Source organism: Ranitomeya imitator, chromosome 1 (assembly GCF_032444005.1).
Source record: "Ranitomeya imitator isolate aRanImi1 chromosome 1, aRanImi1.pri, whole genome shotgun sequence".
NCBI classification, from domain to species: domain Eukaryota; kingdom Metazoa; phylum Chordata; class Amphibia; order Anura; family Dendrobatidae; genus Ranitomeya; species Ranitomeya imitator.
Window position 1 is genome coordinate 61313028 of NC_091282.1, and position 24587 is coordinate 61337614.

Below are 24587 nucleotides of genomic sequence, written 5' to 3' on the forward strand. Positions count from 1 at the left end.
TTTTGCCCCCTTTGCGTGGTTTTTTGCTTTAGGGTTTTTTGTAGACTGCAAAGTTCTCTTTGCTATCCTCGCTCTATCTAGAATATCGGGCCTCACTTTGCTGAATCTATTTCATCCCTACGTTTGTCTTTTCATCTTGCTAACAGTCATTGTATGTGGGGGGCTGCCTTTTCATTTGGGGTATTTCTCTGAGGCAAGTCAGGCTTGTTTTTCTGTCTTCAGGCTAGTCAGCTCCTCAGGCTGTGCCGAGTTGCATAGGTAGTGTCAGGCGCAATCCACAGCTGCCTTTAGTTGTGTTTAGGATAGGTTCAGGTATTGCGGTCTACAGAGATTCCACGTCTCAGAGCTCGTTCTATTGTTTTTGGGTTATTGTCAGATCACTGTATGTGCTCTGATTGCTGGCACACTGTGTCACTGGATTGCCTACATAACAGTACAAGGAGCCACCCTAATGATTCTCAATAGAGGGAAAAAAGAAGTTCTGACATCATTTTTTTTTCTCAGCTCTGTGTTCAGTCTTTTTTTTCCCCTAGACATTTGGGTGTTTCAGGACACAGGTGTGGACATGCATATTCAGGGTCTGTGCTCTTCAATGGATAATCTCGTTACAAATGTACAAAGGATTCAAGATACTATTGATCAGAAATCTATGTTAGAACCAAGAATTCCTATTCCTGATTTGTTTTTTGGTGATAGAACTAAGTTTCTTAATTTCAAAAATAATTGTAAGCTATTTCTGGCATTGAAACCTCATTCTTTTGGTAATCCTATTCAACAGGTTTTGATTATTATTTCTTTTTTGTGCGGCGACCCTCAGAACTGGGCATTTTCTCTTGCGCCAGGAGACCCTGCATTGAGTAATATCAATGCGTTTTTCCTGGCGCTCGGATTACTTTACGATGAGCCTAATTCAGTGAATCAGGCTGAGAAAAATTTGCTGGCTTTGTGCCAGGGTCAGGATGATATAGAAGTATATTGTCAGAAATTTAGGAAGTGGTCAGTACTCACTCTGTGGAATGAATCTGCGCTGGCAGCTTTGTTCAGAAAGGGTCTCTCTGAGGCTCTTAAGGATGTCATGGTGGGTTTTCCTATGCCTGCTGGTTTGAATGAGTCTATGTCTTTGGCCATTCAGATCGGTCGACGCTTGCGCGAGCGTAAATCTGTGCACCATTTGGCGGTATTGTCTAAGATTAAACCTGAGCCTATGCAGTGCGATAGGACTATGACCAGAGTTGAACGGCAAGAACACAGATGTCTGAATGGTCTGTGTTTCTACTGTGGTAATTCCACTCATGCTATTTCTGATTGTCCTAAGCGCACTAAGCGGTTCGATAGGTCTGCCGTCATTGGTACTGTACAATCCAAATTCCTTCTGTCCATTACCTTGATATGCTCTTTGTCATCGTATTCTGTCATGGCGTTTGTGGATTCAGGCGCTGCCCTGAATCTGATGGATTTGGATTATGCTAAACGTTGTGGGTTTTTCTTGGAGCCTTTGCGGTGTCCTATTCCGTTGAGAGGAATTGATGCTACACCTTTGGCCAAGAATAAACCTCAGTACTGGACCCAGCTGACCATGTGCATGGCTCCTGCACATCAGGAAGTTATTCGCTTTCTGGTGCTACATAATCTGCATGATGTGGTCGTGTTGGGGTTGCCATGGCTGCAAACCCATAATCCAGTATTGGATTGGAACTCTATGTCGGTATCCAGCTGGGGTTGTCAGGGGGTACATGGTGATGTTCCATTTTTGTCAATTTCGTCATCCACTCCTTCTGAGGTCCCAGAGTTCTTGTCTGATTATCAGGATGTATTTGAAGGGCCCAAGTCCGATGCCCTACCTCCGCATAGGGATTGTGATTGTGCTATCAATTTGATTCCTGGTAGTAAATTCCCTAAAGGTCGATTATTTAATTTATCCGTGCCTGAACACGCCGCTATGCGCAGTTATGTGAAGGAATCCCTGGAGAAGGGACATATTCGCCCATCGTCATCACCACTGGGAGCAGGGTTCTTTTTTGTAGCCAAGAAGGATGGTTCGCTGAGACCGTGTATTGATTACCGCCTTCTTAATAAGATCACTGTTAAATTTCAGTATCCCTTGCCATTGTTATCTGACTTGTTTGCTCGGATTAAGGGGGCTAGTTGGTTCACTAAGATAGATCTTCGTGGTGCGTATAATCTGGTGAGAATCAGGCAAGGAGATGAATGGAAAACTGCATTTAATACGCCCGAGGGTCATTTTGAGTATCTAGTGATGCCGTTCGGACTTGCCAGTGCTCCATCTGTGTTTCAGTCTTTTATGCATGACATCTTCCGTGAGTATCTGGATAAATTCCTGATTGTTTACTTGGATGACATTTTGATCTTCTCAGATGATTGGGACTCTCATGTGAAGCAGGTCAGAATGGTTTTCTAGGTCCTGCGTGCTAATTCTTTGTTTGTGAAGGGATCAAAGTGTCTCTTCGGTGTGCAGAAAGTTTCATTTTTGGGGTTCATCTTTTCCCCTTCTACTATCGAGATGGATCCGGTTAAGGTCCAAGCCATCCAGGATTGGACTCAGCCGACATCTCTGAAAAGTCTGCAAAAATTCCTGGGCTTTGCTAATTTTTATCGTCGCTTCATCTGTAATTTTTCTAGCATTGCCAAACCATTGACCGATTTGACCAAGAAGGGTGCTGATTTGGTTAATTGGTCTTCTGCTGCTGTGGAAGCTTTTCAGGAGTTGAAGCATCGTTTTTGTTCTGCCCCTGTGTTGTGTCAACCAGATGTTTCTCTTCCGTTCCAGGTCGAGGTTGATGCTTCTGAGATTGGAGCAGGGGCGGTTTTGTCACAGAGAGGTTCTGGTTGCTCAGTGTTGAAACCATGTGCTTTCTTTTCCAGGAAGTTTTCGGCTGCTGAGCGTAATTATGATGTGGGCAACCGAGAGTTGCTGGCCATGAAGTGGGCATTCGAGGAATGGCGTCATTGGCTTGAAGGAGCTAAGCATCGCGTGGTGGTATTGACTGATCATAAGAACCTTACTTATCTCGAGTCTGCCAAGCGCTTGAATCCTAGACAGGCCCGTTGGTCGTTATTTTTTCCCGCTTCGATTTTGTGATTTCGTACCTTCCGGGCTCTAAAAATGTGAAGGCGGATGCTCTGTCTAGGAGTTTTGTGCCCGACTCTCCGGGTTCATCTGAGCCGGCGAGTATCCTCAAGGAAGGAGTCATTGTGTCTGCCATCTCCCCTGATTTGCTGCGAGAGTTGCAAAAATTTCAGGCGAATAAACCTGATCGTTGTCCGGCGGAGAAACTGTTCGTCCCTGATAGGTGGACTAGTAAAGTTATCTCTGAACTTCATTGTTCGGTGTTGGCTGGTCATCCTGGAATCTTTGGTACCAGAGAGTTAGTGGCTAGATCCTTCTGGTGGCCATCTCTGTCACGGGATGTACGTACTTTTGTGCAGTCCTGTGGGATTTGTGCTAGGGCTAAGCCCTGCTGTTCACGTGCCAGTGGGTTGCTTTTGCCCTTGCCGGTCCCAAAGAGGCCTTGGACACATATTTCGATGGATTTCATTTCTGACCTTCCCGTTTCTCAAAAGATGTCAGTCATTTGGGTGGTCTGTGATCGCTTTTCTAAAATGGTCCATCTGGTGCCCTTGGTTAAATTGCCTTCCTCCTCTGATTTGGTGCCTTTGTTCTTCCAGCATGTGGTTCGTTTGCATGGCATTCCTGAGAATATTGTTTCTGACAGAGGTTCCCAGTTTGTTTCAAGATTTTGGCGAGCCTTTTGTGGTAGGATGGGCATTGACCTATCTTTTTCCTCGGCTTTCCATCCTCAGACTAATGGCCAGACCGAACGAACCAATCAGACCTTGGAAACATATCTGAGATGTTTTGTTTCCGCAGACCAGGATGATTGGGTGTCCTTTTTGCCGTTGGCTGAGTTCGCCCTTAATAATCGGGCCAGCTCGGCTACCTTGGTCTCTCCATTTTTCTGCAATTCTGGGTTCCATCCTCGTTTCTCTTCAGGACAGTTTGAGTCTTCGGACTGTCCTGGTGTGGATTCTGTGGTGGACAGGTTGCAGCAGATCTGGACTCAGGTAGTGGACAATTTGACCTTGTCCCAGGAGAAGGCTCAACTTTTCGCTAATCGCAGACGCCGTGTGGGTCCCCGACTTCGTGTTGGGGATCTGGTTTGGTTATCTTCTCGTCATATTCCTATGAAGGTTTCCTCTCCTAAATTTAAACCTCGTTTTATTGGTCCGTATAGGATTTCTGAGATTCTCAATCCTGTGTCTTTTCGTCTGACCCTCCCAGACTCCTTTTCCATACATAATGTATTCCATAGGTCGTTGTTGCGGAGATACGTGGCACCTATGGTTCCATCTGTTGAGCCTCCTGCCCCGGTTTTGGTGGAGGGGGAATTGGAGTATATTGTGGAGAAAATTTTGGATTCTCGTGTTTCTAGACGGAAACTCCAGTATCTGGTTAAATGGAAGGGTTATGCTCAGGAAGATAATTCCTGGGTTTTTGCCTCTGATGTCCATGCTCCAGATCTTGTTCGTGCCTTTCATGTGGCTCATCCTGGTCGGCCTGGGGGCTCTGGTGAGGGTTCGGTGACCCCTCCTCAAGGGGGGGGTACTGTTGTGAATTCTGTGGCTGAATTCACTCCTGTGGTCACAAGTGGTACTGCAGCTTCTGAGCTTCCTCCCTCAGGTGTTCTGGTGAGCTCGTTGGCTGCTTATTTAACTCCGCCTGATTCTGTCTTCCTTGCTCCTTGTCAATGTTCCAGTGTTGGATCTAAGCTTCTGGATCTTTCCTGTGGCCTGCTGCTCTGCTTAGATAAGTGCTTCTTTGCTTTTGTTGCTACTTTTTCTGTCCAGCTTGTCTATTCGTTTTGCTGGAAGCTCTGAGACGCAAAGGGTGTACCGCCGTGCCGTTAGTTCGGCACAGTGGGTCTTTTTGCCCCCTTTGCGTGGTTTTTTGCTTTAGGGTTTTTTGTAGACTGCAAAGTTCTCTTTGCTATCCTCGCTCTATCTAGAATATCGGGCCTCACTTTGCTGAATCTATTTCATCCCTACGTTTGTCTTTTCATCTTGCTAACAGTCATTGTATGTGGGGGGCTGCCTTTTCATTTGGGGTATTTCTCTGAGGCAAGTCAGGCTTGTTTTTCTGTCTTCAGGCTAGTCAGCTCCTCAGGCTGTGCCGAGTTGCATAGGTAGTGTCAGGCGCAATCCACAGCTGCCTTTAGTTGTGTTTAGGATAGGTTCAGGTATTGCGGTCTACAGAGATTCCACGTCTCAGAGCTCGTTCTATTGTTTTTGGGTTATTGTCAGATCACTGTATGTGCTCTGATTGCTGGCACACTGTGTTACTGGATTGCCTACATAACACCCTATGAGGAGGTAGGGCACTGGCTTTGGGCTCATCAAATACATCCTGATAATCCGACAAAAACTCCGGAACTTCAGAAGGAGTAGAAGATGAAATTGACAAAAATGGAACATCACCATGTACCCCCTGGCAACCCCAGCTGGACACAGACATAGATTTCCAGTCCAATACTGAATTATGGACCTGTAGCCATGGTAACCCTATACCGACCACATCATGCAGATTGTGTAACACCAAAAAACGGATATCCTCCTGATGTGCAGGAGCCATGCACATGGTCAATTGGGTCCAGTACTGAGGCTTATTCTTGGCCAAAGGCGTAGCATCAATTCCTCTCAATGGAATAGGATGCTGCAAGGGCTCCAAGAAAAAACCACAGCGCCTAGCATATTCCAAGTCCATCAAATTCAGGGCAGCGCCTGAATCCACAAATGCCATAACAGAGTAGGAAGACAAAGAACAAATCAGTGTAACGGACAACAGAAATTTTTACTGTACCGTACCAATGGTGGCAGACCTAGCGAACCGCTTAGTGCGCTTAGGACAATCGGAGATAGCATGAGTGGAATCACCACAGTAAAAACACAGCCCATTCCGACGTCTGTGTTCCTGCCGTTCAGCTCTGGTCAAAGTCCTATCACACTGCATAGGCTCAGGCCCATGCTCAGATAGTACCGCCAAATGGTGCACAGTTTTACGCTCACGCAAGCGCCGATCGATCTGAATGGCCAAGGACATAGACTCATTCAGACCAGCAGGCATGGGAAATCCCACCATGACATCTTTAAGGGCTTCAGAGAGACCCTTTCTGAAGATTGCTGCCAGGGCACATTCATTCCACTGAGTGAGCACAGACCACTTTCTAAACTTCTGACAATATATCTCTGCTTCATCCCGACCCTGACACAGAGCCAGCAAGATTTTCTCTGCCTGATCCACTGAATTAGGTTCGTCATAAAGCAATCCGAGCACCAGGAAAAACGCATCCACATCACGCAATGCCGGATCTCCTGGCGCAAGGGAAAATGCCCAGTCTTGAGGGTCACCACGTAACAAAGAAATAATGATCCTTACTTGTTGAGCAGGATCACCTGAGGAGTGAGGTTTCAAAGCTAGAAACAATTTACAATTATTTTTGAAATTCAAGAACTTAGATCTATCACCAAAACATAAATCAGGAATTGGAATCCTAGGCTCTGACATCGGATTCTGAACCACAAAATATTGAATGTTTTGTACCCTTGTAGTGAGATTATCCATCCAAGAGGACAGACCTTGAATGTCCATGTCTACACCTGTGTTCTGAACCACCCAGAGGTAAAGGGGAAAAGTGAGACAGAACACGCTGCAAAGAAAAAAAAATGGTCTCAGAGCTTCACTTATCCCTCTATTGAGATGCATCAATACTTTTGGCCAGCTGTACTGTTATGATCTGGTGGTTAGAACAAATAGTGGACCTGATAGTTAGAGCACCAGAAAAGACCTGATAGCACATTAATACAGGACAAGCTCTGGGAAGTGGAACCTCTGCTGACCGCAATCCCTAATCCTATCACGTACACTAGAAATAGCCGTGGAGCGCTCCTATCATGACCTAGGCGCCTCGTCACAGCCTCAGAACTAGCTAGCCCTAGAGATAGGAAAAATAAGCCTATCTTGCCTCAGAGAAAATTCCCCAAAGGAAAAGGCAGCCCCCCACATATATTGACTGTGAGTAAGAAGAAATCACAAACACAGAGATGAAATAGATTTAGCAAAGAGAGGCCCGACTTACTAAACAGACAGAAGATAGGAAAGGTCACTTTGCAGTCAGCACAAAACCCTAAAAAAGCCACACAGAGAGTGCAGGGAAAAATAACTTCCGCACCGACTAACGGAGCGGAGGCGCCCCTCTGCGTTCCAGAGCTTCCAGCAAGCAAGGCAAAATTCACATAAGCATGCTGGACAGAAAAAATAGCAAACAAGAAAAAAGCTTCAGCTGGAGAGAACAGGTAACCAGGAAGATCCATGAGCGAACTAGACCAATGCTACAACATTGACAGCTGGCATCGGACAAGGATCCAAGTGGAGTTAAATAGAGCAGCCCACTAACGAATTAGCCTTTTCACCTGTGGAAGGAAACTCAGAAACACGCACAGGCATCAGAGAAAGTCCATGGACAGAACCAGCCGAAGTACCATTCATGACCACAGGAGGGAGCCCGAAAACAGAATTCACAACACATGACTATAGATATCCCTGAGAATCTGCCCCCCAGAGTTTAATGTAAAAAAAAAGGTATTATTTTATACAAGATTCTATGACCTATATGCCTATATAGATGGCCTAGAAGGCTTGATCCTACTGACAAATTCCCTTTAAGGGTTTACTGTCAGCAGCTTTAATAGTTTACAGCAGTAGATTGTTTAATGTCAGCATTAGTGATGGGCGAGCACTAAAATGCTCGGGTGCTCGTTGATCGGGTCGAGCAAATTGGAATACTCGGGTAATCGGCCAGAACAATGAGCCCAATGTAATTCTATGGGAGATCCGAGTATTTTTACCGCGATCCCCCCCGGGGGTCTGTTTTAGGTCTAAAAACATCTGAAAATGATGGAAACACTGCTCAAATGACACAGGGACCTCATGGGGATCAGTGCCACAAAAAACACATGAAAACGAAGGCAAAACGGGTTTTGCTTGGAAATATGTCTCCTTGGTTTTACACATTGGCAGGAAGGCGAGCCCTGCTGCATAGTCATATGCACCCAATTAGGCCTTGGAACCCACATAGTGAATGGGCCCATGAAAATCCACTTCACAATATGCATTTTGTACTCCCGTAATCCTTTGGTTCACACATTGGCAACAAGGCCAGCCCTGCTGCACAGTCATATGCACCCCATTAGGCCTATGAACCAACATACTGGATGGGCCCATGAAAATCCACTCGTATTTTGTAATGGTATGATGGTTCCCTCTTTGCACAATTATTTACAGGAGAATTTTGCAATTTTATTTGTCATGTTTTTAACCCCTTAATCCCATATGACGTACTATCCCGTCCAGGTGACCTGGGACTTAATTCCCAGGGACGGGATAGTACGTCATATGCGATCGGCCGCGCTCACGGGGGGAGAGCGGCCGATCGCGGCCGGGTGTCAGCTGCCTATCGCAGCTGACATCCGGCACTATGTGCCAGGAGCGGTCACGGACTGCTCCCGGCACATTAACCCCCGGCACACCGCGATCAAAGATGATCGCGGTGTGCCGGCGGTGCAGGGAAGCATCGCGCAGGGAGGGGGCTCCCTGCGGGCTTCCCTGAGACGATCGGTACACGGTGATGTGCTCACCGTGTACCGAGCGTCTTCTCCCTGCAGACCCCGGATCCAAAATGGTCGCCGGGCTGCATCCGGGTCCTGCAGGGAGCACTTCCGGGTCAGGATCAGGCTGCAGCTGCAGCTCTAATCCTGCCCGGCTGTATGTCAGATCACCGATCTAACAGAGTGCTGTGCACACTGTCAGATCGGTGATCTGTGATGTCCCCCCCTGGGACAAAGTGAAAAAGTAAAAAAAAAAATTTCCACACTTGTAAAAAAAAAAAAAAAAAAAAATTCCTAAATAAAGCAGAAAAAAAAAAATATTATTCCCATAAATACATTTCTTTACCTAAAAAAACCCCAAAAAAACAATAAAAGTACACATATTTAGTATCGCCGCGTCCGTAACGACCCGACCTATAAAACTGGCCCACTAGTTAACCCCTTCAGTGAACACCGTAAGAAAAAAAAAAAAAAACGAGCCAAAAAACAACGCTTTATTATCATAACGCTGAACAAAAAGTGGAATAACACGCGATCAAAAAGACGGATATAAATAACCATGGTACCTCTGAAAGCGTCATCTTGTCCCGCAAAAAACGAGCCACGATATAGCATCATAACCAAAAAAATAAAAAAGTTATAGTCCTCAGAATACAGCGATGCCAAAATAATTATTTTTTCTATAAAATAGCTTTTATCGTATAAAAGCGCCAAAACATAAAAAAAATGATATAAATGAGGTATCGCTGTAATCGTACTGACCCGAAGAATAAAACTGCTTCATCAATTTTACCAAACGCGGAACGGTATAAACGCCTCCCCCAAAAGAAATTCATGAATAGCTGGTTTTTGGTCATTCTGCCTCACAAAAAATCGGAATAAAAAGCGATCAAAAACTGTCACGTGTCCGAAAATGTAACCGATAAAAACGTCAACTCGTCCCGCAAAAAACAAGACCTCACATGACTCTGTGGACCAAAATATGGAAAAATTATAGGTCTCAAAATGTGGAGACTAGGGTTGAGCGAAACGGGTCGAACATTTTCAAAAGTCGCCGACTTTTGGCTAAGTCGGGGTTTCATGAAACCCGATCCGACCCCTGTGCGGGGTCGGCCATGCGGTACGCGACTTTCGCGCCAAAGTCGCGTTTCAATGACGCGAAAAGCGCCATTTCTCAGCCAATGAAGGTAAACGCAGAGTGTGGGCAGCGTGATGACATAGGTCCTGGTCCCCACCATCTTAGAGAAGGGCATTGCAGTGATTGGCTTGCTGTCTGTGACGTCACAGGGGCTATAAAGAGGCGTTCCCGCCGACCGCCATCTTACTGCTGCTGATCTGAGCTTAGGGAGAGGTTGCTGCCGCTTTGTCAGAAGCAGGGATAGCGTTAGGCAGGGTCCATTAACCACAAAACCGCTTGTGCTGCAGCGATTTGCACTGTCCAACACCACCCTCGGTGTGCAGGGACAGTGGAAGTTATTTTTTTTTTTTTTTCAGGGAGAATTTATAAAACTAATAAAACACTGTGCAAACCAACTGCTTTTTTCAAAGCACAAATCCTCTTGTTCCTTCCTTTCTGCACAGCTATCTTTTTTGTTTGTCCACACTTTTTATTTCATTTGTGCATCAGTCCACTCCTTATTGCTGCCTGCCATACCTGGCTGAGATTACTGCAGGCAGGGAGATAGTAGCTGCCTGCCATACCCGGCTGAGATTACTGCAGGCAGGGAGATAGTAATTGTAGGACATTCCCTGTTTTTTTTTTTTTTGGTGGGAGATTAAGATTGGCAATTTGGCATTTCTGCTAGAGTGCCATCCCTGTGTGTGCCATCTCTCTCACATAGTGGGCCATAGAAAGCCTTTTCATTTTTCTGTATTTTTTTTTGTGGGGTGTATAAATTCTCCCTGATAAAAATACAGTGGGAGATTAATATTGGCCTTTGGGCTTGTGTGCCAGTCCTGAGTGTGCCATCTCTCTCACAAATAGTGGGCCATAGAAAGCCTATTTTATTTTTTTTTGGGTTTTATAAATTCTCCCTGAAAAAAAGGGAGATTAATATTGGCCTCTGGGCTTGTGTGCCAGTCCTGAGCGTGCCATCTGTGCCAGCCCTGAGCGTGCCATCTCTCTCACAAATAGTGGGCCATAGAAAGCCTATTTAATTTTTTTTTGGGTTTTATAAATTCTCCCTGAAAAAAAGGGAGATTAATATTGGCCTCTGGGCTTGTGTGCCAGTTGTGAGCGTGCCATCTGTGCCAGTCCTGAGCGTGCCATCTCTCTCACAAATAGTGGGCCATAGAAAGCCTATTTAATTTTTTTTTTGGTTTTATAAATTTTCCCTGAAAAAAGGGAGATTAATATTGGCCTCTGGGCTTGTGTGCCAGTTGTGAGCGTGCCATCTGTGCCAGCCCTGAGCGTGCCATCTCTCTCACAAATAGTGGGCCATAGAAAGCCTATTTAATTTTTTTTTTTGGTTTTATAAATTCTCCCTGAAAAAAAGGGAGATTAATATTGGCCTCTGGGCTTCTGTGCCAGTCCTGAGCGTGCCATCTGTGCCAGTCCTGAGCGTCCCATCTCTCTCACAAATAGTGGGCCATAGAAAGCCTATTTTTTTTTTTTTTTGGGTTTTAGAAATTCTCCCTGAAAAAAAAAGGGAGATTAATATTGCCCTTTGGGCTTGTGTGCCAGTACTAAGCGTGCCATCTCTCTCTCTCTCTCAGTCAGTGGGCCATAGAACGCCTATTTTTGGTTTTATTTGTTTTCTAAATTCTCCCTGAAAAAATCATTTTATTTTATTTGGTTTCTAAATTCTTCCTGATAAAATCATATTTTTTTTATTATTTTTTTTTCTAAAGTCTCCCTGAAAAAAACAAAACAAAAAAAAAAAAAAAAAAAAAAAACAGTGGGGGATTAATATTGGCCTTTCTGCTTGTGTGCCAGTCTTGACTCCTGTGTGCGTCATCTCTCACTCAGTGGGCCATAGAACGCCTATTTTTTGTTTTATTAGTTTTATAAATTCTCCCTGAAAAAATCATTTTATTTTATTTGGTTTCTAAATTCTTCCTGATAAAATCATATTTTTTTTATTATTTTTTTTTCTAAAGTCTCCCTGAAAAAAAAAAAAAAACAGTGGGAGATTAATATTGGCCTTTCTGCTTGTGTGCCAGTCTTGACTCCTGTGTGCGTCATCTCTCAGTCAGTGGGCCATAGAACGCCTATTTTTGGTTTTATTTGTTTTATAAATTCTCCCTGAAAAAATCATTTTATTTTATTTGGTTTCTAAATTCTTCCTGATAAAATCATATTTTTTTTATTATTTTTTTTTCTAAAGTCTCCCTGAAAAAAAAAAAAAAAACAAACCCAAAAAAAAAATGGGAGATTAATATTGGCCTTTCTGCTTGTGTGCCAGTCTTGACTCCTGGGTGTGCCATCTCTCTCTCTCTCTCTCTCTCTCTCTCTCTCTCTCCAATTGTGGTCCATAGAAAGCCTATATTTTTTTTCCTTGATTTGGGTTCCAAAATCTACCAGAGAAAATAACTACATCAATCATTGGTAGAAAAATATTGGCCTCTGGGCTTGTGTGCCACTCCTGACTCCTGTGTGCGTCATCTCTCAGTCAGTGGGCCATAGAACGCCTATTTTTGTTTTTATTTGTTTTATAAATTCTCCCTGAAAAAATAATTTTATTTTATTTGGTTTCTAAATTCTTCCTGATAAAATCATATTTTTTTTATTATTTTTTTTTCTAAAGTCTCCCTGAAAAAAAAAAAAAAAAAAAAAAAAACCCAAAAAAAAAAATGGGAGATTAATATTGGCCTTTCTGCTTGTGTGCCAGTCTTGACTCCTGGGTGTGCCATCTCTCTCTCTCTCTCTCTCTCTCTCTCTCTCTCTCTCCAATTGTGGTCCATAGAAAGCCTATATTTTTTTTCCTTGATTTGGGTTCCAAAATCTACCAGAGAAAATAACTCCATCAATCATTGGTAGAAAAATATTGGCCTCTGGGCTTGTGTGCCACTCCTGATTCCTGTGTGCGTCATCTCTCACTCAGTGGCCCATAGAAAGCATATAGTTTGTTACATTTGTTTTCTAAATTCTCCCTGCAAAAATCTATTTTTTTTTTTTTTTGGGGTTTCTAAAGTGTTCCTGAAAAAAATAAAAATAAAAAAAAAATAATAGTGTGACATTAATATTAACATTTGTGCTTCAGTGACAGTCCTGCGTGTGGGGCATCTCTCTAATTTGCAGCCACCAAAAACAGAGTGTGTAACATTGGGCCTGATTTTCGCTGTGGTCTCACCAACCTGTAAAGGGGTAGCTAAATCATACTGAAGTTATAGCTCACTGTGTAAGTTGTGTGACTGCAACAAATAACGTTAGTTTGGTTACGTTTTTAAAACAATGAGGAAGTCTAGTGGAAGAGGTCGTGGCCGGGGGCGTTCATTGTCAGCTGGTAATGAGGGTAGTGGTAGTGGTGGAGCATCAGGTGGTCGTGGGGAAAAAAATATTGCACCTAAGTCTGGAGCTGTGGAGCCAGGTTCGTCGTCCGGCTACACAAGGCCTCGAACGCTCCCTTTTCTGGGATTAGGAAAACCGCTTTTAAAGCCGGAGCAGCAAGAGCAAGTTTTGGCTTATCTTGCTGACTCAGCCTCTAGCTCTTTTGCCTCCTCTCGTGAAACTGGTAAAAGTAAAAGCAGCGCGTCGTTAGTGGATGTTCACGGTCAGGGACAAGTCACTTCCTTGTCCTCTTCAGCAAAAACAACAACAGAGAAGAATGCAGCAGGCGACACAACGGGTTACTCCATGGAGCTCTTTACACATACCGTCCCTGGCTTAGAAAGTGAAGCAGTTAACAGTCCATGCCCATTACAAGTTGAATCTGACATGGAGTGCACTGACGCACAGCCACAGCCAGACTACTATGCTGGTCCTTTGACTCAGACCACAACATTGCCCTCGCAGGGTGCTGATCAAGAATCAGACCCTGATTAGACTATGTTGCCCCATCACGAACGCTATACCACCGAACGACACGGTGACACAGACGAAGTTGCGCAGGAGGTACAAGAAGAGTTATTAGATGACCCAGTTCTTGACCCCGATTGGCAGCCATTGGGGGAACAGGGTGCAGGCGGCAGCAGTTCTGAAGCAGAGGAGGAGGAGGGGCCGCAGCAGGCATCAACATCGCCACAGGTTCCATCTGCCGGGCCCGTATCTTGCCCAAAACGCGTGGCAAAGCCAAAACCTGGTGGAGGACAGCGTGGCCATCCGGTTAAAGCTCAGTCTGCAATGCCTGAAAAGGTATCCGATGCTAGAAAGAGTGCAGTCTGGCATTTTTTTAAACAACATCCAATTGATCAGCGCAAAGTCATCTGTCAAAAATGTTCTACTTCCTTAAGCAGAGGTCAGAATCTGAAAAGTCTCAATACTAGTTGCATGCATAGACATTTAACCACCATGCATTTGAAAGCTTGGACTAACTACCAAACGTCCCTTAAGGTTGTTGCACCCTCGGCCAATGAAGCTAGTCATCAACGCAACATCCCTTCCGGCAGTGTAGGACCACCATTTAGCGCACCACCTGCTGTATCTGTGCAGGTATCTTTGCCAGGCCAAAGCAGTCAGGGTCAGGGAATCACCAGTTTCGTAGTAGGAAACACTGCATCTAGGGCACCGGCGGCAACAATACCATCTCCCACCGTCTCTCAGTCTGCCATGTCCACCGGCACCCCCGCTAGTTCCACGATCTCCAGCTCTCCAGTCCAGCTCACCCTACATGAGACTATGGTTAGAAAAAGGAAATACTTAGCCTCGCATCCGCGTACACAGGGTTTGAACGCCCACATAGCTAGACTAATCTCGTTAGAGATGATGCCCTACCGGTTAGTTGAAAGCGAAGCTTTCAAAGACCTGATGGACTACGCTGTACCACGCTACGAGCTACCCAGTCGACACTTTTTTTCCAGAAAAGCCATCCCAGCCCTCCACCAGCATGTTAAAGAGCGCATCGTCCATGCACTCAGGCAATCTGTGAGCACAAAGGTGCACCTGACAACAGATGCATGGACCAGTAGGCATGGCCAGGGACGTTACGTGTCCATCACGGCACACTGGGTAAATGTGGTGGATTCAGGGTCCACAGGGGACAGCAAGTTTGGGACAGTTCTGCCTAGCCCACGGTCTAGTAAACAGTTGTCTGTAGCCGTTCGCACCCCCTCCTCCTCCTCCTCCTCCTCGTCCTCCTGCAGAAGCAAGAGCTCGTCCACAGACCGCAGTCGCACAAACACTCCATCCGCACCTGCCACTGTTGCACACCAGGTCTCCCATTATGGGGCAGCTACTGGCAAACGTCAGCAGGCTGTATTGGCTATGAAGTGTTTGGGCGACAATAGACACACCGCGGAAGTTCTGTCCGAGTTCTTGCAGCAAGAAACGCAGTCGTGGCTGGGCACTGTAGATCTTGAGGCAGGCAAGGTAGTGAGTGATAACGGAAGGAATTTCATGGCTGCCATCTCCCTTTCCCAACTGAAACACATTCCTTGCCTGGCTCACACATTAAACCTGGTGGTGCAGTGCTTCCTGAAAAGTTATCCGGGGTTATCCGACCTGCTCCTCAAAGTGCGTGGACTTTGCGCACATATCCGCCGTTCGCCTGTACACTCCAGCCGTATGCAGACCTATCAGCGTTCTTTGAACCTTCCCCAGCATCGCCTAATCATAGACGTTGCAACAAGGTGGAACTCAACACTGCACATGCTTCAGAGACTGTGCGAACAGAGGCGGGCTGTTATGTTTTTGTGGGAGGATACACATACACGGGCAGGCAGTAGGATGGCAGACATGGAGTTGTCAGGTGTGCAGTGGTCGAAGATTCAAGACATGTGTCAAGTCCTTCAGTGTTTTGAGGAATGCACACGGCTGGTTAGTGCAGACAACGCCATAATAAGCATGAGCATCCCCCTAATGCGTCTGCTGATGCAAAGTTTGACGCACATAAAGGATCAGGCGTCTGCACCAGAGGAAGAGGAAAGCCTTGATGACAGTCAGCCATTGTCTGGTCAGGGCAGTGTACATGACGAGGTACCGGGCGAAGAGGAGGTGGAGGATGGGGAGGATGATGGGGATGAGTATATTTTTAATGAGGAAGCTTTCCCGGGGGCACGGGAAATTGGTGGCGTGGCAAGGCCGGGTTCTGGTTTTTTGAGGGACACAAGTGACGTAGATTTGCCTGCAACTGCCCCTCAACCAAGCACAACCGCAGATTTGACAACGGGAACTTTGGCCCACATGGCGGATTATGCCTTGCGTATCCTCAAAAGGGACACACGCATTACAAAAATGATGAACGATGACGATTACTGGTTGGCCTGCCTCCTTGATCCTCGCTATAAAGGCAAATTGCAAAATATTATGCCACATGAGAACTTGGAACTAATATTAGCAACAAAACAATCAACTCTTGTTGACCGTTTGCTTCTGGCATTCCCTGCACACAGCGCCCGTGATCGTTCTCACACGAGCTCCAGGGGCCAGCAGACCAGAGGTGTTAGAGGGGCAGAAATCAGAAGTGGCGTTGGCCAGAGGGGTTTTCTGACCAGGTTGTGGAGTGATTTTTCTATGACCGCAGACAGGACAGGTACTGCAGCATCAATTCAAAGTGACAGGAGACAACATTTGTCCAGTATGGTTACAAACTATTTTTCATCCCTTATCGACGTTCTCCCTCAACCGTCATTCCCATTTGATTACTGGGCATCCAAATTAGACACCTGGCCAGAATTGGCAGAATATGCATTGCAGGAGCTTGCTTGCCCGGCAGCTAGTGTCCTATCAGAAAGAGTATTCAGTGCTGCAGGTTCAATACTAACAGAAAAAAGGACTCGTCTGGCTACCCAAAATGTAGATGATCTAACCTTCATTAAAATGAACCACAACTGGATTTCAAAATCTTTTGCCCCACCCTGCCCGGCTGACACCTAGCTTTCCTATGAAAAGGTCTTGCCTGTGGACTATTCTGAATGACTTTTCCAATCTCGTAATTTTCTTCACCTGATTGTCCAGCATACGACATGTTTCCACCTCACGAAATGGCCAAACTCCCCACACGGGGCCGTGCTATCGCCACTTTGCGCTTGGACCCTTGAGAGTGCTGTTTGTCTGAAGAGGTGGGTGTGGCCGCTTTTGGTCGACGGCACTGCCACTGGGTCCCTCATAGTACAATAAAGTGTCTCTGGCGGTGGTGGTGCGCACCCAACGTCAGACACCGTTGTAATATGAGGGGCCCTGTGCCTGTACCGCCGGCCACAAGACAGTTCCCCCCCCCAGCTCAAACAGTGCTCTACCACTAGCAAAATTATCTCTCACAGCTTCACCAATGTGTAGTCTAGGCGCTGACATCCTTCAATGCCTGGCACTGACAATACCATTGTTTTGACATTTTTGTTATGTTAGGCCTTCGAAGCCTGTCTGCGCTCCCTTCTTTCTACAACTACTACACTGACCAGGCCACTGCTGGCCGTGTTACCCTGGAACCAATTTAAAAGTGCCTACAGTCAGCCCAATTTTGTTATGTTAGGCCTTCGAAGCCTGTCTGCCGTCACTCCTTCCACTAGACTTCCACTGACCATACACTGCTGCCCATGTACCCCTGGAACCAATTTAAAAGTGCCTACAGCCAGCCCAATTTTGTTATGTTAGGCCTTCGAAGCCTGTCTGCGGTCACTCCTTCCACTAGACTTCCACTGACCAGACCACTGCTGCCCGTGTACCCCTGCAACCAATTTAAAAGTGCCTACAGCCAGCCCAAGTTTGTTATGTTAGGCCTTCGAAGCCTGTCTGCGGTCACTCCTTCCACTAGACTTCCACTGACCAGACCACTGCTGCCCGTGTACCCCTGGAACCAATTTAAAAGTGCCTACAGCCAGCCCAAGTTTGTTATGTTAGGCCTTGGAAGCCTGTCTGCGGTCACTCCTTCCACTAGACTTCCACTGACCAGACCACTGCTGCCCGTGTACCCCTGGAACCAATTTAAAAGTGCCTACAGCCAGCCCAAGTTTGTTATGTTAGGCCTTGGAAGCCTGTCTGCGGTCACTCCTTCCACTAGACTTCCACTGACCAGACCACTGCTGCCCGTGTACCCCTGGAACCAATTTAAAAGTGCCTACAGCCAGCCCAAGTTTGTTATGTTAGGCCTTCGAAGCCTGTCTGCGGTCACTCCTTCCACTAGACTTCCACAGACCAGACCACTGCTGCCCGTGTACCCCTGGAACCAATTTAAAAGTGCCTACAGCCAGCCCAAGTTTGTTATGTTAGGCCTTCGAAGCCTGTCTGCGGTCACTCCTTCCACTAGACTTCCACTGACCAGACCACTGCTGCCCGTGTACCCCTGGAACCAATTTTAAAGTGCCTACAGCCAGCCCAAGTTTGTTATGTTAGGCCTTCGAAGCCTGTCTGCGGTCACTCCTTCCACTAGACTTCCACTGACCAGACCACTGCTGCCCGTGTACCCCTGGAACCAATTTAAAAGTGCCTACAGCCAGCCCAAGTTTGTTATGTTAGGCCTTCGAAGCCTGTCTGCGGTCACTCCTTCCACTAGACTTCCACTGACCAGACCACTGCTGCCCGTGTACCCCTGGAACCAATTTAAAAGTGCCTACAGCCAGCCCAAGTTTGTTATGTTAGGCCTTGGAAGCCTGTCTGCGGTCACTCCTTCCACTAGACTTCCACTGACCAGACCACTGCTGCCCGTGTACCCCTGGAACCAATTTAAAAGTGCCTACAGCCAGCCCAAGTTTGTTATGTTAGGCCTTGGAAGCCTGTCTGCGGTCACTCCTTCCACTTGACTTCCACTGACCAGACCACTGCTGCCCGTGTACCCCTGGAACCAATTTAAAAGTGCCTACAGCCAGCCCAAGTTTGTTATGTTAGGCCTTGGAAGCCTGTCTGCGGTCACTCCTTCCACTAGACTTCCACTGACCAGACCACTGCTGCCCGTGTACCCCTGGAACCAATTTAAAAGTGCCTACAGCCAGCCCAAGTTTGTTATGTTAGGCCTTCGAAGCCTGTCTGCGGTCACTCCTTCCACTAGACTTCCACTGACCAGACCACTGCTGCCCGTGTACCCCTGGAACCAATTTAAAAGTGCCTACAGCCAGCCCAAGTTTGTTATGTTAGGCCTTGGAAGCCTGTCTGCGGTCACTCCTTCCACTAGACTTCCACTGACCAGACCACTGCTGCCCGTGTACCCCTGGAACCAATTTAAAAGTGCCTACAGCCAGCCCAAGTTTGTTATGTTAGGCCTTCGAAGCCTGTCTGCGGTCACTCCTTCCACTAGACTTCCACAGACCAGACCACTGCTGCCCGTGTACCCCTGGAACCAATTTAAAAGTGCCTACAGCCAGCCCAAGTTTGTTATGTTAGGCCTTCGAAGCCTGTCTGCGGTCACTCCTTCCACTAGACTTCCACTGACCAGACCACTGCTGCCCGTGTACCCCTGGAACCAATTTAAAAGTGCCTACAGCCAGCCCAAGTTTGTTATGTTAGGCCTTGGAAGCCTGTCTGCGGTCACTCCTTCCACTAGACTTCCACTGACCAGACCACTGCTGCCCGTGTACCCCTGGAACCAATTTAAAAGTGCCTACAGCCAGCCCAAGTTTGTTATGTTAGGCCTTCGAAGCCTGTCTGCGGTCACTCCTTCCACTAGACTTCCACTGACCAGACCACTGCTGCCCGTGTACCCCTGGAACCAATTTAAAAGTGCCTACAGCCAGCCCAAGTTTGTTATGTTAGGCCTTGGAAGCCTGTCTGCGGTCACTCCTTCCACTAGACTTCCACTGACCAGACCACTGCTGCCCGTGTACCCCTGCAACCAATTTAAAAGTGCCTACAGCCAGCCCAAGTTTGTTATGTTAGGCCTTGGAAGCCTGTCTGCGGTCACTCCTTCCACTATACTTCCACTGACCAGACCACTGCTGCCCGTGTACCCCTGGAACCAATTTAAAAGTGCCTACAGCCAGCCCAAGTTTGTTATGTTAGGCCTTCGAAGCCTGTCTGCGGTCACTCCTTCCACTAGACTTCCACTGACCAGACCACTGCTGCCCGTGTACCCCTGGAACCAATTTAAAAGTGCCTACAGCCAGCCCAAGTTTGTTATGTTAGGCCTTGGAAGCCTGTCTGCGGTCACTCCTTCCACTAGACTTCCACTGACCAGACCACTGCTGCCCGTGTACCCCTGGAACCAATTTAAAAGTGCCTACAGCCAGCCCAAGTTTGTTATGTTAGGCCTTGGAAGCCTGTCTGCGGTCACTCCTTCCACTAGACTTCCACTGACCAGACCACTGCTGCCCGTGTACCCCTGGAACCAATTTAAAAGTGCCTACAGCCAGCCCAAGTTTGTTATGTTAGGCCTTGGAAGCCTGTCTGCGGTCACTCCTTCCACTAGACTTCCACTGACCAGACCACTGCTGCCCGTGTACCCCTGGAACCAATTTAAAAGTGCCTACAGCCAGCCCAAGTTTGTTATGTTAGGCCTTGGAAGCCTGTCTGCGGTCACTCCTTCCACTAGACTTCCACTGACCAGACCACTGCTGCCCGTGTACCCCTGGAACCAATTTAAAAGTGCCTACAGCCAGCCCAAGTTTGTTATGTTAGGCCTTGGAAGCCTGTCTGCGGTCACTCCTTCCACTAGACTTCCACTGACCAGACCACTGCTGCCCGTGTACCCCTGGAACCAATTTAAAAGTGCCTACAGCCAGCCCAAGTTTGTTATGTTAGGCCTTGGAAGCCTGTCTGCGGTCACTCCTTCCACTAGACTTCCACTGACCAGACCACTGCTGCCCGTGTACCCCTGCAACCAATTTAAAAGTGCCTACAGCCAGCCCAAGTTTGTTATGTTAGGCCTTGGAAGCCTGTCTGCGGTCACTCCTTCCACTAGACTTCCACTGACCAGACCACTGCTGCCCGTGTACCCCTGGAACCAATTTAAAAGTGCCTACAGCCAGCCCAAGTTTGTTATGTTAGGCCTTCGAAGCCTGTCTGCGGTCACTCCTTCCACTAGACTTCCACTGACCAGACCACTGCTGCCCGTGTACCCCTGGAACCAATTTAAAAGTGCCTACAGCCAGCCCAAGTTTGTTATGTTAGGCCTTGGAAGCCTGTCTGCGGTCACTCCTTCCACTAGACTTCCACTGACCAGACCACTGCTGCCCGTGTACCCCTGGAACCAATTTAAAAGTGCCTACAGCCAGCCCAAGTTTGTTATGTTAGGCCTTCGAAGCCTGTCTGCGTTCACTCCTTCCACTAGACTTCCACAGACCAGACCACTGCTGCCCGTGTACCCCTGGAACCAATTTAAAAGTGCCTACAGCCAGCCCAAGTTTGTTATGTTAGGCCTTCGAAGCCTGTCTGCCGTCACTCCTTCCACTAGACTTCCACTGACCATACACTGCTGCCCATGTACCCCTGGAACAAATTTAAAAGTGCCTACAGCCAGCCCAAGTTTGTTATGTTAGGCCTTCGAAGCCTGTCTGCGTCCCGTTCTTTCAACTACAACTACACTGACCAGGCCACTGATGGCCGTGTTCCCCTGGAACCAATTTTAACTTGCCTACAGCCAGCCCAATGTTAGGCCTTTGATGCCTGTCTGCCGTCACTCCTTCCACTAGGCCTCCACTGACCTGTCTATTGCTGCCCGTGTACCCCTTGAACCAACATCATTAAATATAAAAAAAATTAATTTGATTATAAAAAATAAGATCGTGTTGAGATCTCAAATGCAGACATTTTAACAATAAAAACAAACACACAACAAAAATCTGGAACTGTTCTAAAAAGGTCCAACAGCTACAATTACTTTCTCCTGCAAGAAGTTAACTGAAATTTTTTTGGAGTTGTTAACACAGATATGGCATCCACCGAGTGTTGTCCTGTCGCGTCTCCTTTAAATTATTTCCAATAAGATGTTAAACTATTAATTTAATAAAATCAATAATTAAAAAAATAATTGAGTAAGTCAAAAGCACATTGCAAATAAACATTAATTACAAATCAAGAAGCATGGCGCGTCCGAGGGTGAGTAGATACCGAATAAGAATATAATCACCCTCGGACGCGCAATGCTTATTTACAACAGCCTTCCTTCCTAAGAATCAGCCCTTTCGTGGTGTAGAGAGAGGTTGTGTTACACTCCAAGGTGTTCCCCGGGTTGCCTTTCATGAGCTTCGATCTTCCGGCTCTCGTTTAGTAGTTGGTGGAAACTACGCTGCATTAGGCCTACAAATTTGGTATGGGGTGTAGAGACAGGTTGTGTTACACTCCAAGGTTTTCACCAGGTTGCCTTTCCTGAGCTTCGATCTTCATGCTCTCGTTTAGTAGTTGTAGAAAAGTACGCTGAATTAGGCCTACAAAATGGGTATGGGGTGGAGAGAGATGGTGTGTTACACTCCAAGGTGTTCCCCAGGTTGCCTTTCCTGAGCTTCGATCTTCCGGCTCTCGTTTAGTAGCTGTTGGAAACTACGCTGCATTAGGCCTACTAATTGTGTATGGGTGAAACAGTGGCGCATCTGCGGTCCCTCCTTCCACTAGGCCTCCACTGACCTGTCTACTGCGGCCCGTGTACCCCTTGAACCAACCTAATAAAATATTTAAAAAATTAATTTGATTATAAAAAATAAGATCGTGTTGAGATCTCAAATGCAGACATTTTAACAATCAAAACAAACACACAACAAATATCTGGAACTGTACTACAAAGGTCCAACAGCTACAATTTCTTTCTCCTGCAAGAAGTTAACTGAAAGTTTTTTGGAGTTGTTAACACAGATATGGCATCCACCGAGTGTTGTCCTGTCGCGTCTCCTTTAAATTATTTCCAATAAGATGTTAAACTATTAATTTAATAAAATCAATAATTAAAAAAATAATTGAGTAAGTCAAAAGCACATTGCAAATAAACATTAATTACAAATCAAGAAGCATGGCGCGTCCGAGGGTGAGTAGATACCGAATAAGAATATAATCACCCTCGGACGCGCAATGCTTATTTACAACAGCCTTGCTTCCTAAGAATCAGCCCTTTCGTGGTGTAGAGAGAGGTTGTGTTACACTCCAAGGTGTTCCCCGGGTTGCCTTTCATGAGCTTCGATCTTCCGGCTCTCGTTTAGTAGTTGGTGGAAACTACGCTGCATTAGGCCTACAAATTTGGTATGGGGTGTAGAGACAGGTTGTGTTACACTCCAAGGTTTTCACCAGGTTGCCTTTCCTGAGCTTCGATCTTCATGCTCTCGTTTAGTAGTTGTAGAAAAGTACGCTGCATTAGGCCTACAAAATGGGTATGGGGTGGAGAGAGATGGTGTGTTACACTCCAAGGTGTTCCCCAGGTTGCCTTTCCTGAGCTTCGATCTTCATGCTCTCGTTTAGTAGGTGTCGGAAAGTAGGCTGCATTAGGCCTAAAAAATGGGGAATGGGGTGGAGAGAGATGGTGTGTTACACTCCAAGGTGTTCCCCAGGTTTCCTTGCCATTGCTTCGGTCTTCCGACTCTCGTTTAGTAGTTGTAGAAAAGTACACTGCATTAGGTCTAAAAAATGGGTATGGGGTGGAGAGAGATGGTGTGTTACACTCCAAGGTGTTCCCCAGGTTGCCTTTCCTGAGCTTCGATCTTCATGCTCTCGTTTAGTAGGTGTCGGAAAGTAGGCTGCATTAGGCCTAAAAAATGGGGAATGGGGTGGAGAGAGATGGTGTGTTACACTCCAAGGTGTTCCCCAGGTTTCCTTGCCATTGCTTCGGTCTTCCGACTCTCGTTTAGTAGTTGTAGAAAAGTACACTGCATTAGGCCTAAAAAATGGGTATGGGGTGGAGAGAGATGGTGTGTTACACTCCAAGGTGTTCCCCAGGTTGCCTTTCCTGAGCTTCTATCTTCAGGCTCTCATTAAATTGTGGTTAAATGGAACAACTGCATTTGGCGTACTAGTTGGTTTGGGGCCTACTATCGGTGTCTGCCACTCCTTGCTGTTCTCCTGGTTTCCTGTCCTGAAATTCCATTTTCAGCCTCTCGTTAAGTAGTTGTTAATGTTAGACTGCATTTGGCCTACTAGTTGGGTTGGGGCCTACTATCGGTGTCTGCCACTCCTTGCTGTTCTCCTCCACTGAACAAAGCTGTGCCGCCTGTTTACTACGGTTGCCAATTTTGAACTGCATTTCGACTACTTACTGATTTGGCCCTACTCTCTGTGTCAGCCTCTCATTCCAGTTGTCCTCCACTGCAATGCCCCCTGGTTATTCCTGTGTTACCAATTTTGAACTGCATTTAGCCCACTTTCTTCTTTGGGCCTATATCTGTGTTTCCACTTCATCGTGCCCATTGCCCAGCCAGTGATAGATGAGTCTGCTGGTACATTGACCCATAACGCAACATTCCCCGTGCACGCTACACAACAACATTGTGACCCTGCTGAAAGTCAGGTTGCTCTTCCCGCATACCATACCACCTTACACGGGGACAAAGAGGAAGGTGCAGATGAAAGTGCAGGTTCCTTCATCAGGTGGGGGGAGGAATACTAGTTGGCGACGTCACTGGCACAGGGCCTCTCATAGTACGCAAAAGTGTTGCTGCCGGTGGGAGGCGCCCCCGCCGTGCAAACACACCGCTGTACTTTGAGGGGCCCTGTGCCAGTGCCAATGCCAACGAGTGGGCCCCCCCTGCTTGCTCAGGTTCACAGCACTTGCAAAGTTGAAATACTTACCTCTCCCTGCTCCACTGCCGTGACGTGGTCCAGATTTCCTGGGCCCACTAATTACTTGAACCAACCCTACCCCCCACAACTTTAGCCAAATGACCCCCAATTTCAAATGCCTTCCAATTATTATAAGGTAAATTACGCTTGACAAGCTTCATTAAGAAGAATGGATGGTTTTGACATT